This window comes from Agelaius tricolor, unplaced genomic scaffold, assembly GCF_023055355.1.
Source record: "Agelaius tricolor isolate 1412-34295 unplaced genomic scaffold, bAgeTri1.0.p SCAF_3, whole genome shotgun sequence".
In the NCBI taxonomy this organism is placed as follows: Eukaryota; Metazoa; Chordata; class Aves; order Passeriformes; family Icteridae; genus Agelaius; species Agelaius tricolor.
Window position 1 is genome coordinate 17,961,628 of NW_027269263.1, and position 16,141 is coordinate 17,977,768.

General features: G+C 42.5%; 1 long non-coding RNA gene across 1 annotated transcript; it reads left to right on the forward strand.

Moving 5' to 3' along the window:
• Nucleotides 1-1,042: 1,042 nt before the first annotated feature.
• LOC139588666 (uncharacterized) lies at nt 1,043-2,156 on the forward strand. The gene is made up of 2 exons (XR_011678770.1): nt 1,043-1,630; nt 1,723-2,156. It is a non-coding gene; the product is annotated as an uncharacterized lncRNA (long non-coding RNA).
• Nucleotides 2,157-16,141: the final 13,985 nt, after the last annotated feature.

Sequence of the window (16,141 nt, forward strand, 5' to 3'; positions counted from 1 at the left end):
ACAGGGGAAGCAGTTAGTGTGAACCCTCTGATTCAAGAACAGGTACCTTAGGACAGCCAAGCACGAAATCAGCCTGCATGAAATCAGGTATTTTCAATGTTTCTAAAGGGTGCAGAGGACCTGTGTGTATCTGGGGGGTGTGGGGAGGGTGAGGTTAGGCAAAAGAAGAAACAAGAAAATGAAGTTTTTTCGTTAGTTCTTAAAATAACTGAGGCTAAAATATTTCCTACCAACCCTGACAGCTCATATCTGACTTGTTGTCCTTTGAGACAGCCAGCCACAACACTAGTTTTTAAGTTCCAGCAAGAAATTCAAAGCTGTTCAACAAGTCCTCAAACCATAATAAAATACTCATGTTTTCTGTATATAAGTTTGTGCACAAGACAGTATGTATAATTAGTCATGCACAATCACCTGTACTTACTGGAATCTGAGTTTTCCAAGACAAATGCATCCTCCTGTTTACAACATTTCTTTTCCTCAGAGACTGCACAGCGATTGCTTTTCACATAATAAAGGTGATTTATTTCCTTGTTGCATCACTTTGAAAATGTGGCTGCTTCTGGAATGATACTGAGCCAAATGGTTTAGGTATCTGGCCAAGAGTAAGTCTGTGAAGCTGGAGCAAGTAAAAGCTCAGTTCAGCTCAGTGCCAGTTCCCCAAATTGTTATACTGTACCAGTTTCCCTAAGGCCCTTTCTTTGGGGGCCAATATCTCTCCTTTTGACCTTGGACCTTTTAGTCTCTGTGGTGGTTTGACAGGAAATGTGTTTTTTGGGATGCTGTGTTTTTGGCCAATGGATATTCAGACTTTAATATTGGCATTTAACCTGGCCATTGGGACATGGACACGCCTCTGAGAACACGGGGTTAAAAGCAGAGCTCTCCCCCTGGGAGGGTTCTTTTGGGTTTCCGGCGGGAAAGAGTTCGGGTCTGTCCCCCGGCCCAGCTGCTGGCTGGGCACGGGGAGGGGAGAAGCCATGTGGCCGGGAGAGGTAGGCCTGAGCCCGGGGGTGGAAGGGTGGAAGAGAGAAGGAGAGAGAGAGACACCGGGAGCCATCGGGCAGCCCCCCCTGAGAGACACAGAGAGAGAGAGAGAGAGAGAGAGCTGCTGCTGCCTGGGACTGTAACCTTGAAGCTTGATAAACATGGGCCTGTGCCGGCAGCACGGCTGGGACGGAGAAGAGGGGGGGGTTCAGCCAGCCGCTTGTAGGAGCTTTTAACCCCTTTTTGGAAAATGAGAACTTTACAGAACATTGACCTTTCCTAGAAGATAGAGTGGAAGATGAGGAAGAAAATGGGCCAGTGTGAGAGAGGTCTGGGCAAGCGAGAGATAGTAGAAGAATAGAGAAGAATCCTAGTGGGAAGAGATGATGGAGTAGCTTTTGCTGGACTCTTTTTGTATAGCCATGGACAGAACCAAGAGGGTTCAGTGTTGATGCCCCTCGGCCCCAGGGGGTGAAAAATATGGGGGGGACAGGTGTCCCAAAGGAGAGATTGTGGGGACAGGTGTCCCAGAAGAGAGATGACGGCCTCAGAACCAAGAGGGTTCAGTGTTGATGCCCCTCGGCCCCAGGGGGTGAAAAATATGGGGGGGACAGGTGTCCCAAAGGAGAGATTGTGGGGACAGGTGTCCCAAAGGAGAGATGACGGCCTCAGAACCAAGAGGGTTCAGTGTTGATACCCCTCGGCCCCAGGGGGTGAAAAATATGGGGGGGACAGGTGTCCCAAAAGAGAGATGGACAGACCCAAGTTCCTTGTGACACAGAGACTGCATTCTAGGGGGAGGCAATGGCATCAGAACCAAGAGGGTTCAGTGTTGATGCCCCTCGGCCCCAGGGGGTGAAAAAATATGGGGGGGACAGGTGTCCCAAAGGAGAGATTGTGGGGACAGGTGTCCCAAAGGAGAGACTGTGCCTTTTTTTGGATCGGGACAGAGCATCCTTAAAAGACAACCCTAGAAGCAGCTCTGGTCCGTGTTCAGTGGTGAGAGCACTGGACATGAAAAGGAAGAGGTCACGACGGCAGATGTACTCCAGGCGGTGCCACGAGTGACACAGAAACACACGAGGCTTCAGCTGTGTTTCCAGGGGAAGCCCATGGTACAAGAAGGACTCCTCTCCTCTTGATGAACTGAGGATTGATTGTCTAAAAGGTGCTGCTGGACCGAGAGTTGGTGATTTGAGGAACAAATGTATCGTGTTGGAAATTTGGTGGGGGGAGGAGGAAATGCATTTGTGAAGTTTTCATTTTCCCAGTGTGTGTGTGTTTCATTTTATCTGTAGTTGTAGAGTAGTTAATAAAGTTCTAGTTCTTTTTTTCCCTAAGTAAGAGCCTGCTTTGCTTATTCCTGGTCACATCTCACAGCAGAAACCAGGGAGAAGGTATTTTCATGGGGGCACTGGCATTGTGCCAGTGTTAAACCATGACAGTCTCATATCCTTTTGACAGTGCCTTGTAACATGCTAAAGTTATGGGACGTTTCACCTGTGGTTTTGCACCAGGCCACGATGCAACATTTTATTTAAAATCAGCCTGTGGCTGCACAGAGGTAAGCAAAATTTGCAGTGTCTATAGTGAATACAGCTGTACCTTTAAATATCCATCCACAGATATACTGAAAACCTGACTAGACAAGGCTTTAATGAACTTGGTGTAAATTTGAAGTCAGTTTAAAGCATGAAGGTTGAACTTGATGTCCAGCTGAGACCCCTTTCCATCTAAAGTGTTCTGCGGTTTTTCACAGAAGCCAGGCATGACAAGGAGTACGATGTGAAGTTGAATTAAAGTCAGACTGCCCTGATTCACTAGAGCTGGTGTAGAAGTGACCAGGTCACCAACAAAAGTCATCCCAGCTCACTCACACAGATGTTTGGTGAAAGGTGGAGTGCTATGTAGGGGGGCCACTAACTGTGAGTGCTGATCTCAGCTCTGGAGCAAGCAGCAGTCACCTACATTCAGACAAACAAAAACATCTCCTTCCTGTACATTTCAAAGTTTCCTCAGTCCTACCTCAGGTGCTGAAAGGAGTAGTAGTTCCCTGCTCATGACAGACTCTAAGTGTACACAAGAAAGACTTGTCTTTGTGAAAGAAGTCTTTTGGCTCTAGATTTTGTCTTGCTTTCCAAAATCAGTATTGCTGTCCCACCAAACTGACTTTGGAACTGATTTTAGGGCTTCTGTCAGAAAAGCCAGCAGCAGAAAGACTCTCTTATTTCTAAGTAACATAGCTATGCTAGAGACTCCAAAGGTGCCCCTGATTCTTGTTGCTTGCTGGAGAACTTTCCTGGGGGTGCTCTATCTTGAGGAAATTAGAGCAGCTTCCAGAAACTCTGCTTCAGTTTCAACAGGAGTCCAGAGTGATATAGAAACGACGGGTATGATTCACTTCTCCAGATTCATCTTATCTTAGTGTAGGTGTCTAAAATAGGTCAAATGAATCACAGCCGAAAATTCCTGCTTAAAAGACAGTCTGCTTGCCTTGCTCGGATACATGTTTTCATTCCAAATGATTCTCACAGACAGTTCTGACACTCGAACCACAATAGGAATGGTACATGTATGTTCAGCTATATTGACATATCAAGTAATCAGTATAATGAAATTACATATTTCAATGCATTTGAAATAATTGTAATTCTTTTATGAACATTACCCACATGGTAATTTCATAATTTCTGGGTTCCAGAGTGAAGGCAGGAATGTTAGGTTTACTGACCAAATGGTGAATATTTCTCTAGAGAGCTCCAAACGTCAGTCACTCACAGATCAACAAAGACCTCTCCATCTTCCAAATCCCAAGACCTCTCTTCTACCTTTATATTCACCATGACAGGAAATGCATTATTTATATCCAGGAAAAGACAGTTAAAAAAAATGAGAGGAGGGACTATCTGCCAATCTTCTAAATCTAGTAAATTCTGCCACTAATATGGTAACAGCCTCTTTTTCTTATGAGAGAAAAAATTAATTCAGTTTACTCAAGAGAAATAGCAGTTAGCCTTTCACAGTGTTCAAAGGTCCTATGGTTCATGTTAACTTCATTCATAGGTCTGGCTCAACAAATTGAATCACACTGCACTGGTCTCTCATTCTACCTCATTATTTTAGCTTATTTCATAAAGAACACAGTCTTTGCTAAAATTCTTTTAAAGCCAGGGAATAACAGCCAACACACACATGCAGAGTCCATCTCCCTTGAAAGAAAATGACATTATGACTTACAAGCAAGGTTTTACTCCTTGCATGGACTATCATAGTCTACAAAAATCACAGGTATAACATTGATCCCAATATACCCCTGTTCTTGCCCACAAGTTTTTAAGCCATTGCCTCAGCACTCTGAAACACATCTAAATAGGATCTAGAATAATTTGTGAATTCTGCTGAGCAGATTCTATCAGAACAGAATTCTCTGCCTGGAATCCCATTCTGGATGCTTCAGTTATCCAACTTGGAAACAATCCAGAGTCAGGTGGGTGAAACATGTATGGCACACACACACACACACACGTGTGTCTGTGTGTGTGTGGGTATTTTAATATATATGTATATACATACATAATGGATATGGATATCTGGAAAGATTCAGATGAGAGAAAACAATGCCATAAAACAGGGGTACAAATTGTCATATCTCCATAATAGTTTAATAGTTTCTGGAGGAGAAGATAAACACCAATGGTCTCTCTCACTGATTCTCAATGATCATCTGTGTTTCACCACTTCTAACACCCATCACAAAGGTTCTCTAAGTTTGAATAAATTCACTCTCTGCCATGATCCCTTTAAGGTATTTTAAACTAAAGTAACCAAAAAAAAATCACAGTATATCCTGTACGATTATTCCTTAATTCATTTATTTTTGCCACAATCTTGTAATTTTCACTATTAAACACCTAGATAAGTACCAAGAAATCACTATTCATTGGCCAAATGTGTCTCCATTAAACAGAGTTTATGCTAATACTATCTCAGTTAAGTAACAGTTATTCATTATCCTCAGGCTAAATTGTTTCACTGGCAGATGTCTCATCAAAACAGCTGTTCTGAACAACCACAACCATACAAACCAGGGGATTTTCTATTGTCATTATTGTTGTTGTTATTATTAACAATAAGCATTTACATAAACACTTCAGATGTATGCAACTCGCAATTACTCTCTTGGAGTTCCTTGCCCTGAAAGTTTGGAAATTCAAAGATCATTTATCACAGTGGAAGCAATTGCTAATTGGTGATAACACAATACAGCACATGCTTTTTGATATTACTGTTATCCTGGAGCAAGTGTTTGAACTTATCTCCTGCTACTTTGGAAATTTTCCTCAACAACCTAAAGAAAAGCAAATTTAAAAAGACTGCATTCTCAGCAGCCAGAACTGGACTGGAGAGTTTTCTCATCTTTCCTCTTCCTCCATTTCTTTCTCCTCTCTCCTTGTGTTTTGGACTTCTCTGTGCATTTGCTCTCACCAAGAGCCCTATTCCCCTCCCACCAGCACTATGTGCTGCACTGTCCTTCCTTCTCCCTGTTGGAGGGATCTCTGTGCTGAGAAAGGCAGGAAAACCAGGTTTCAACCCTCTGCTTTCCTGTCTGCCTGCCTGGAGTGCTGCTTGGCCTCTCCTGCCTGGAGAGAGTTCACCCAGGCCCTCCTCAAGGGCAATGCTTGCACAACAGAGCCGGCTGCATAGACATCTCAAACATTTAGCAGCCAAGTTCTAACAAGGCTGTAATGAGCACAAATTAAATGTCTCAAATGCTCAACCTTGAATATAAATAAAAAACAAAAGCAGTTTTCAATAGGAACAGTAGAAGGGGGAAAGGCCACCTCTACCAGGTACTGTGTCCATCCTCCAAAGAATGGGGCCACCACAGTTTTGACAATAAAGTTTTACCTACTTGATGTCATGGCAAAAAAACAGTGGTTTCACCCCTTAGCCTCATTTCAGGGAGTTTTTCAACCATTTTTGTCAAACCTTAAAAAAATGCATATGCTTATTCTGAGATAAAAATCCCACATAGGAAACATCAGTGCAGTCGAAATGAGTAGAAGTTGAAAATAAAGACCTACAAAGGGAAGTGACAGGAAACCCAGGTAAGTGACATTTTTAAAGGTGCTTGCAAAAGATCAGTAATTGGGAAAGAAACAGGAATGTGAGCCTGTGCTTCCAGTCTCCCTAGTGGAGTAGAGACTGCTTAAGCAGCTCAGATGCTCTGTGACAGGACCCAGGAGAGTGTGGACCATGGGGGGACCGAGTTGGAGTCAGGACAGAAGCACAGGAGCTGGATAATCCAATGCAGCCGCCCGGGCTGCACAGGGAGGAGCAGGATGGCAACGGGAGCCAGCCCGCAGTGGGGCTCAGCGCCCTGGGGAGGAGCAGAGTTGTCCTGCTCTGTGAAAATGGCAGCTTAGGCCCAAATGGCAGCTCAGGCCCAAATGGCAGCATCTCCAGTCAGAAGAGAGGCAGGTGGGTGAGGCATTGCCTGGGATCCAGGAGGCTGCGTGTGGCAGCAGCATTGCCGCCTCACCTCTGATGAACTGACACCGCGGTGAACGCAGCTCCCCTTGCAAAGATCTTGTTTCATCTGTTGAATTAAGCTTGTTAGACAAACCCCAGAGAGATTTGGTTGGAGCTTTTTTTCCTTTTTCATAATCTGTGAAACTTAAAAGCTTGTATTCTTCCACACAGTCATACATTTGTCTTTTCACTGTTTCATAAATGCATATTTTGACTGCCTGAAATCACCAGTAGCTCCAATGTGAATGCAAGAAACTCTCAGAGGATGGTTAATCAAGACCATTAGCAAGGTCCCATGTAGAGTGTTAAATACCAGTTTGGGTAAATTTAACTGTGACAGTAAATGCAATAAGTAGAATCACCATGTTGCTAGTCTGGTCAGGGCAAGCAGAGGTATTCAAAGTTTATGTTGCCCAGACTACATGAGTCAAGCAGTTCTACTTTGTTGTTTTTAATGATGTTGAGTGGGAGACACTTCAAGTCCCAAAATGTTTTTTTTTTAATTTTAGATTCATTCCTAACCTAGGCAAAAATAAAAAAATCTATCTCTTAAAAATGTTCGCTGTGAGAAACCCTCCCCAGACACAAAAACTAGTTCAAGTAAGAGAGATCTATTTCATTTCAATAATGTTAAAATATTTTTATTTGATTTTCGCTGCCTATCTCTTATGTATCCCTGATATTTTGATCCTTCTCCTTCACTGAGAATTTCATAAAACTCTTTTTAACTTACAGCTTTTGTTTCAAAAAGAAAAAAATCTGAAAATTATCAGTTCAATATGTTTAATTGTAACACCCTCATCCCTCATTACAGCCATTAAGAATTTGCATTCTTAAAATAGGACAGGGAGCCCTGGAGTCAGATCCCATCTCCTTTGTCAGGAACTGTGAATCTTATCTACATCCATGGTGAGCTAGATGCCGCTGACAAGATCTAAAGAAGCTTTTAAGCTAATAATTCCTCAGATAGCTTGGAATCTGGGTGAGAGCCAGTGGGAGTCTGGCATGCGGTCTGATAAATTTTGCTAGCAATATAGTGGCTTTTCAAGCTTTGATGAACCTTGTGTCAGAGTATCTCTAAGAGATAGCATCTTCATCTTTACACACAGATTCCTCCAGAAAATCAGCGCCTATATCACAATAAGCATGCAGCAGTTGCTAGTGCCCAATCCTAACTATTTGTCATTTTACTGAGTTATTTATTTTTTGTTCAGAAGATACTCAGGTTATTTTGCAGAAATATGATTCCACTGGCAGATAGAGAGACTGGGGGAAGGGAGAAGGTCCTGTGATGAGCACAGCACAAATTATATCCATCTGTGCCTATTGGGAGCAGGAGGTGCCCATCAAGGTGCTGTAAAGCATTTTCTTGAATCTTCTGATGACTAAAAATATTTGCAAATCCATTCCCAGTTCTTTCCTTAAATAAGTGAAATATAAGTTTAACTTATATATTTAGTGTGCTCCAAAACTGAGGCATCGTGACTCATGATGAATCATGAGTACACTGGTTCTCAAAAGTTTCTTCATCTTTTTCATTGACTGAAAAGGAAAATGCTTTTTAGGAAGAAGTGGGCTTCAGGAGCTGTCTATGTGGTATGTAAAAACACATCAGGAGGCCAGAAGGCAATATTCCAAAATGTGGGAGGTTTTTGTCCTTGCAAATCAAGAGGGTCGCGTAGAGCTTAAATTCTTGGATAAACACGTATCTTATTTTCTTCATCACTGAGGAGTAAAAACAGACAAAATGAGAACTTCTGCCCTTGCCAGAGTGGGTCAGACAGCTCTGGCACAGTTCAGCACAGAAACACAACATACTTATGTATTCCTTTAGACCAGCTCAGCAAATCGCCTGATTTGTGCCTACTTTTTGCAATTATTTTCTGGGAAAAAAATCTTCCACAGTCTCCCCATAAATAATTCATGAGAGTATTTATCTTAAACTCCTTGTCCCTCGGCCCCATAACTACTTGCTCTTTAAATAATACCTGTGGTTTATGTACATGTAACTGACTGTGCCTCTATTGCCTATAACAATACAGATAATTTTCTTTGGCTGCAGTACTCTATCATTACTTTGGCTCTCTGCTTAATATGTCACAGTCATGAATGCATAACAATGCCTGGTAACTTTTTCCCTGCTTGTCTCCAAGTTATTTAAAGTGAAGGGAGGAGGGGCAGAGGCTGGCATCTAATTAACAATTTGTTCATTTCAGCTTTGTAATGAGAAGGAGAAAGAAAAAATATGAGGATGGCTGTTTATTACTTAAGCCAATATAATGTCAATGCATGACTGTGGCTGGCAGTGTGACTTTCCGAGGCTATTTCTTTGTGGGTATGTAAAAAACTGTAAAGAAAATGAAGTGTAAAAAAACCAGACAAGCATCAGGAGGAAAATATTTCATCTTGTACACAACTAAATGGGAAGAGAGACAAGCAGGCAACAGATGACAGATGAATGGGCCTATGATGGACTGCATTTTTTGTGTCAAAACAGAGCCAACTGTCTAACAGTCATTCAGATGGTAGGAGAGGCACCACACAGCATGATTTCCAGTTCAGCTGGCACTTAGGGGTTTAATTATGTACATGGTAAATATTCTGCGATGATGATATCCTGACTTCAGATATAGGCACCCAAAGCCAAGGCTTCTTTCTAGCTCTGCCTCTCCTACTGTTCTTAGTTTTCACTTTGAACTGATATAAAACTGTGCTGTGAATTCCCAGGGATGAGGGAAGCTGTCACAAATGCCACATCACCTGTTTCCATCCCTGCCTCACAGAGAACATTAATTCCTCTGTTTGTTCATGGCAGGGGTCCTGTGCTCTGACACGACTTCTGCTCTCTGACATGAAGTGGTTTGAAAAGACAAATAAGGCTGGCTCAGGGTTTATTTTTACATTGGCAGGTGGATATAACCTGCACAGTCCACTTGTTTTCTGCTCTTCTCTTTGACTATCCTGTAGCTCCAGCAGTGTAGCTCAACACAGGTGCTTTCCTTAAAACTGAAATGACACCGAGGGTATCAAATAGAGCTTACAGATAAGCAAAAAGGATTTCTGACCAGTCAACTTTCCAGAACTGACCAGAAAATTTCAATCTGGAAGGAAAAGCAAGGGGCTTTTTGCAAAGTACAGCAAGAAATAATTGCTTATTTATGAATACTTAAATAATAGAGCATAACTACTTCTGTATGCTCATAATAAATGGTTTTGTTAACTATAGTGGAGCATTCATTCCTGCGCACACAACTGCCATTGGTGAGCAGAAGTCCACCAATGATGGATTGAGCTGTCCCTTCTCATTGGTGATTTCTTTCACACTGTCTCCAACTTCACTTTTGCTGGTGTAAAACCAGAAGTAACTTCACTTAAGTCACAGAATGAGAGAATGGGTCAGGTTGGAAAGGATCCCCATCAGTGATCTGGTCCAGCCTCCCTGTGCCTCGTCTCTCTTGTACTGGACAGAGCAGAGAATTGGACACAGCACTCCAGATGTGCCTCACTAGGGTTAATAGAGGGGCAGGATCATCTCCCTTGACCTGCTGGAAATTCCCCTCCTAATGCACCCCAGGACACCAGGACACCACAGACATCCTTGGCCCCGGGGCTCACTGCTGGCTCATGGACAGCTTGTTGTCCAGCAGGACCTCCAGGTCCTTCTCCACAGAGCTGCTTTCCAGCAGGTGGGACCCCAGCCTGTACTGGTGCAGGACCCTACATTTATTTTTGCAGAATTTCAGACAGCTCCTCTCTGCCCATCTCTCTAACCTGTCAAGGTCTTTCTGAAGGACTGCACAGCCCTCTGGGGTATTGGCCACTCCTCCCAGCTTGGTGTCATCAGTGCACTTCACCCAAGTCATTGATGAACAAGTTAAGCAATACTGGGCTCAGTTCTGGACCTTGTGGGACAAGACTAGTGACAGGCTACAATTGGACCCTGTGTCACTGATTATGGCTGCCTGCTAACTCTGTTGTGGTTGTCAGAGGAAATGGAAAATCCCTTCTGTACTTTTGCAGCTTTGTCACAGCTTTTAGGAACACTTTGAGAAGCTGTCTCTGATTTACAAAGCCCTTCCAGCTGCAGGCTGTGGTTTCCCTTCCTAAGGCTGTTTTTGTTCATTACAGCAATTGAAAAAAAGCTGGGGCTTTTCTCCATTTAATCTCCACACGGGAGATCTGCCTATTCTGTCTGCAGGATACTTTTCCTTGATGCTCCTAAACCTCAGAAATTGCTCCTCTGCTACCCTAATAGAAGGAAAATATATTGACTCTCACAGCATGTGGCCATCCCAGAGGGTCACAGGTAAATGAACTTTTAATTGGCCTTCTGCTTGTGTGTGTGGTTGGGGATTCAGGGGCATGGGGAAGATGCAAAGTACTTGTCAAATAAGTGGTTAATTATTCAGCAATAGCAGAGATGAGCTAAATGAGGAGAAATTGATCTTCCAGGACATAATTGGAGCTGATTTTTCTAAGGGGAGCAAACACCTGTTTGTCACCCTAGGTTATGCAGAGGTCCAGAGATCTAACTAGGGTAAGGCAGATACCTCTGTATGTCTTCCAATATTTGGTGAAGGAGTAAAGCAGGGAGGCCCAGCTGTGCTGTCATTTACCCTGGGCTTCCTCTAAGGACCCTTGCCTATTCTGTATTGAGGAACACAGCTGCCAGTTTCCCCTGTAGCTAAGCATCTGGGAAGGATTCCATGGCATATTCCCTTAGTTACAGAGTCTTCCTTCTTTATACTGTAAAAGATGAGACACAGAGAGAGAGCAAGAGACCTGTGTACCTTCAATGGACTCTGCTTTATAACTGAACTGCATTATCCAAGCTTCCCAGATGGAATATGCAATTTCAGTGAGTTCACAACCAGTGATTTCTCTTTATTTGTCAGTTTTTTTCCTGCTGTGTGATACTAAGAAGGTATGAAAGTTGCCAAGGTGTCAGCAGTCGAGGAAACAAATATGCTGATAAAATGACTTATTAGGTTGCAGTAACAAAAACTGTCTAAATTCCTTCCTAACAAAACCTGGTCATGATAAATTACATCTCTGCATTTGAAAGCACCCCCAGTTCCCTAATAATAACCTCTCCAGATGAATCCGTGCAGCACCGGCTGTTTCAGTTTATGGGATACTCACGCCGTGTCTGTTTGAAGAATTGATGACCCTCTGTAGCTGTTTCAAAACCAATTTGTCCACACACTGTGAGATAAAGATTTTCACTTCTGTTGAGTGTTAACCCAGAGAGTGCTGAACTTCTGCAGCCCTCCCGGAAAATGAGACCTGCGGAGGAAAGGGATGTAGAGCTCTGTCTGATGACAGCAGAGTGGAGATACAGAAACATGAACTCTTTAGAAGTGCTGTACACATTTTGATACTGTCTTTGTAAATCCCATATTAAAATGATATCATAAGTAAATATACTATTCTATAGGAAATGCTAATGGTTTAGAAGACTAGGAAATTCTGAGCCAATTCTGTTCTTCTACATTACTAGGACTATGGAGAACATTACATGTGCAAGGGAGTTTTCAACATATTAGACCTTTCTAAAGGATAAAGGAAATCTAATATATGGAAACTTCTCCAGAAAGTTTTTAACTCTTTCTTGGCTTAAACAGAAGAGTCTAGGCTAAGACATGAAATTGTGCCTGTGACTTTTGGTTACCAGAGAATTACAGAACGGGTGAGATTGGAAGTGGCCTCTGGAGGTCATCTTGTCTCTGCTCTGGTTCAAGCAGGGCCACCTACATCAAGTTCTTCAGGACCATCTCCAGATGAGTTTCAAATATCTCCAATGGTGGAGACTCCACAGTCTCCCTGGACAATCTATGTCAGTGCTTCGTTACCCTCATAGCAAAAAAGTATTTTCTGATTCTTACAGAGATCCTCCTGTGTTTCAGTTTGTGCCCATTGTCTCTTCTCCTGTCACTAAAAAGCCCTGAAGGGCGCTTGGCTTTATCTTCTTTGCACCCTCCTTATAGAAATTTGTATAAAATAGTAAGATCCTCCTCCAAGCCTTCTCTTTCCTGTGCTGAGCAGTGTCAGCTTTCCCAGCCTTTCCTTTCATATGTGGCACTCCCATCCCTTCATCATCTTAGTAGACTTCACTGGACTCTCTCCAATGTGTCCATGTCTCTCTTCTATTGGCGAGCCCAAAACTAGACCCAGCACCCCAGATGTGATCTCCCCAGTGGTGAGTGGAGGGGAACAATCCCCTCCCTGGACCTGCTGGCAACATTGCTCCTAATGCAGCCCAGGATGTCACTGGCCTTTGCTGCAAGGGCATGCTGCTGGCATATTCTCAACGCAACGTCCAACAGGATCCCAAGTGCTTTTCTGTTGTGCTGTTTTCCAGCAAGACAATGTTCAGCATTTACTGGTGCCTGGGTTCCCCTGTAGAATTTTATGAGGTTTCTGCCAGGTCATTTCTCCAGCCTGCCAAGGTCCCTCTGGATTGGGAGCACAGCCCTCTGGAGTATCAGCCCCTAGTTCCAGTTTTGTGTCATTGGCAAACCTGCAGACGGTACACTCTGCCTCATTATCCAAATCATTAATGAAGATGTTAATCAGAATCAGACTCAGTATTGCCCTCTGGGGCACACTGGTACTTACTGGCCTCCACATATACTTTGTGCCAGAGGATCACCACCCTCTGGGCCCAGCTGTTCAGACAGTTTTTGATCCAGCTCACTGTCTGCTCATCCAGCCCATACTTCAACAACTTGTCTATGAGGATTTTACAGGATTAAGCTTTCCTTGATAGCCTTAGGAATGTCCAGGTAGACAATGCCCACTGCTTTCCTCTCATCTACCAAGCCTGTTCTTTCATCACAGAAGTATTCAATTTGGTCAGGTACCAGGCTGGAAATGTTTTGAACACTGAACTAGAAATGACTAAAGTAGAACAGATTTGCAGAAAGCATCTGCTTAATACTTCCCGCAAGTCAGTCTTTTATAGGCATCTAAGATTGTGCATTTAAATTAAGCAGTTTAAATTTTATCTTAAATGAAGCTGGTAGAAAATAGCAATTCAAGATGTATGCCTGACTACTGCAGGCAACATCTTTACTGTTATGTTTAACAATCAGGGGAAGAAAGGAGCTGTTTAAGAAAAATCCTTCAATTTATGGTTTTTCTTATTAGCACAGATCTGAAAATTATGCCTTTCTGTGTGCTATTAAGTGCTGATTTTTAAGTGTTAGAGGTCTCCATGAGGTCTGATTTAATTATTTAGTATTCCATAAAGGCCTAGTTTCAGCTCCTCCATAAGTCATTGGAAATGTTCCCTTGATCTCAGCGTGTAGGTCCCTCTGAGTGCTGCTCAGGCTGAACATTCAGCCTCTGGAAGGAAGAATTACTGCCTGCTGTGCATTGCTGGAGTTCTCCCAGCCACCCCCAGTGACCTGCCACAGCCTCTCCAAAAGGAGTAATTGGTCCAGTGAGGAAAACAGAGGAGACAGACCCATAGGGGAGGAATCTCTCTTGCCATTATGGCCATATTTTAAGTTGCCTTTTCACTGAGTAAATCTATAAGCTGCAAGATCCTGTTTTTTTGGTAACATCTATTTTTCAGCTTCTTCAGTTACCCCTGTCTTCTTTATCTATCAAACCCTTTAACCACCTGTCAGCAACATTTGAGAAGGACTATGAATAACACTCAAGCTTCTGTTTGTACTTCTCTGTGACCTTCTCCAGATCAAAGCCCTTCCCACACTGGGAGTATCTGCTATGTCCTCGCTCTGTAGGAGACCAGATCAACGCTGTGCTTCCTCTGTATTCAGGGCCCACCTACTGACTCCAAAAAATTGTGAGGGTTGAATGATATCTCCTCTAAGAAGAAAGAAAGGTAAAAAGGGATGGGCTTCAAAGTTTAAAGGCCAGCTTAAATCTTCAAATGTCTTCCATATCTGGCCAATACCTTGCCTAGAACTGCAAGACCAACCAGTGGGATACAAACATGAGGGAGGAGACTATAGCAGATGTCAAAGCTCATTTTATTCCCACAAAAGAAAACCCAGAGATGAATAACCTATTTTAGACCTGTGTGATTATGTCTGTATACATATTGGACTACCTGTACACATGAATTGTAGAGCTATAGTCACAAATTTTTGAGTTTTTGAGATGAAAGGTTTAAGTTTTTTAGAACTGACAGCATGTTGTTGTTTGGAGTTTCTGCAAAGTGAGTTGATAATATAAGAGATACAGTAAGTTCTACAGGTTTATTTGGACACCAAACATCAGACAAGAACCAAAAACTGCTTCAATACCTCTAAAAATCGAAGTAGTTGCTTAATATATCTATTCTGGAAACATCTTAATTGAGCACTTACATTTATGCACATTTAAGTCCTATTGATTTTAAAATGGAATTTAAGCACACACCTAAATGCTTCACTGATTTTTTTATATGGGGGAACAAAAAAATTGCATAGGGGAGCAGATTAAAGGTCCTTCTAATAAGGTGTCCAATACTCATCAATGCTCAATAATGGATTTTACTTTTTAGTGCTATACCATGAAGAAATTTCTTCCTGACCTCAGCAGGTAACCATGCCCTGAAGCATGAGAATTGATAGCCCTTGTAATTGTATTTAGCTGGTGTCCTTGCAGATGTTCTTTTTATTTATATAAATGCTGAACCACTTGAACATGGGGAGTTATCATTCTCAATATCTAGACCAGTGAATATTATGGTTTAATTATACCTTTTGTAAACATCGCCTTTCATCCACTCACAATGTGTTGCTTTGTAATTTCATTCAAAGGCCACCAACTTCTCTTTTATTATCAAAAAGGCTGACTAGTAGTGCTTCCTTTGCCTTCCTTTTATTATTTATAATTCTCCATACCTTTATCGCAACTACCTTCAGTTCTCAAGTTATTACTTTTCTTCTTCTGAAATGTCTTAAAGTGAACTGCCTTACAGTCACATCTTTGGCATAAAGAGCTCAGCAGCTCCAGCTCAGCAGCAATGCATGGGGAGGAAAATAGCAGGCCTTTGTTGTCAATTATTCCATGTTGTTGTGAGCAGGTGGCACAGAGTAATAAAAGGATACTATTTCTTTCCTGTCTTATTTTTTTGGTAAGTGTGGAGAATGACCACATCTTCTTTGCCTTAGGCTGCTTTCTGACATTCTCTCACATGTGTTATTACACACGTAGGTTCACTGAAGTCAGTGGAGATCTAATCTTGTGGAAGCATCTAAAATTCTCTGTGAGAGATTTTCTGGATCTGGCCCCATATGGATTCATCATGTAATGAAGGTACAAAAAGACAGAAGGATACGAAAGGAGAAAATGAGATTATCAGATCCTGCAGTAACTTTTGAAATGGCTAAAAGGCAACATGAGGCATTTCCAATTCTTTACTCACTTCCTCTAGTTTTTAAAACAGTAAAATGAGACTGTTCTGTTTGATGCCGGTATTGTGATAATAGAGACTGTGGCTCTTAGGGGAATGATTGGGGCAGAGAAATACCAACAGCTAGAGAACTTGCTTTGAAAATGTTCCGGTGCTGGAAGCAGCTGCTCACACACAAAGAAAGGAGACAGGCTGAGGCTGCTTGGGGAGGAGCTGGGTCAGAGCAGGGATTGCTAATGAAGTCTGATCAAG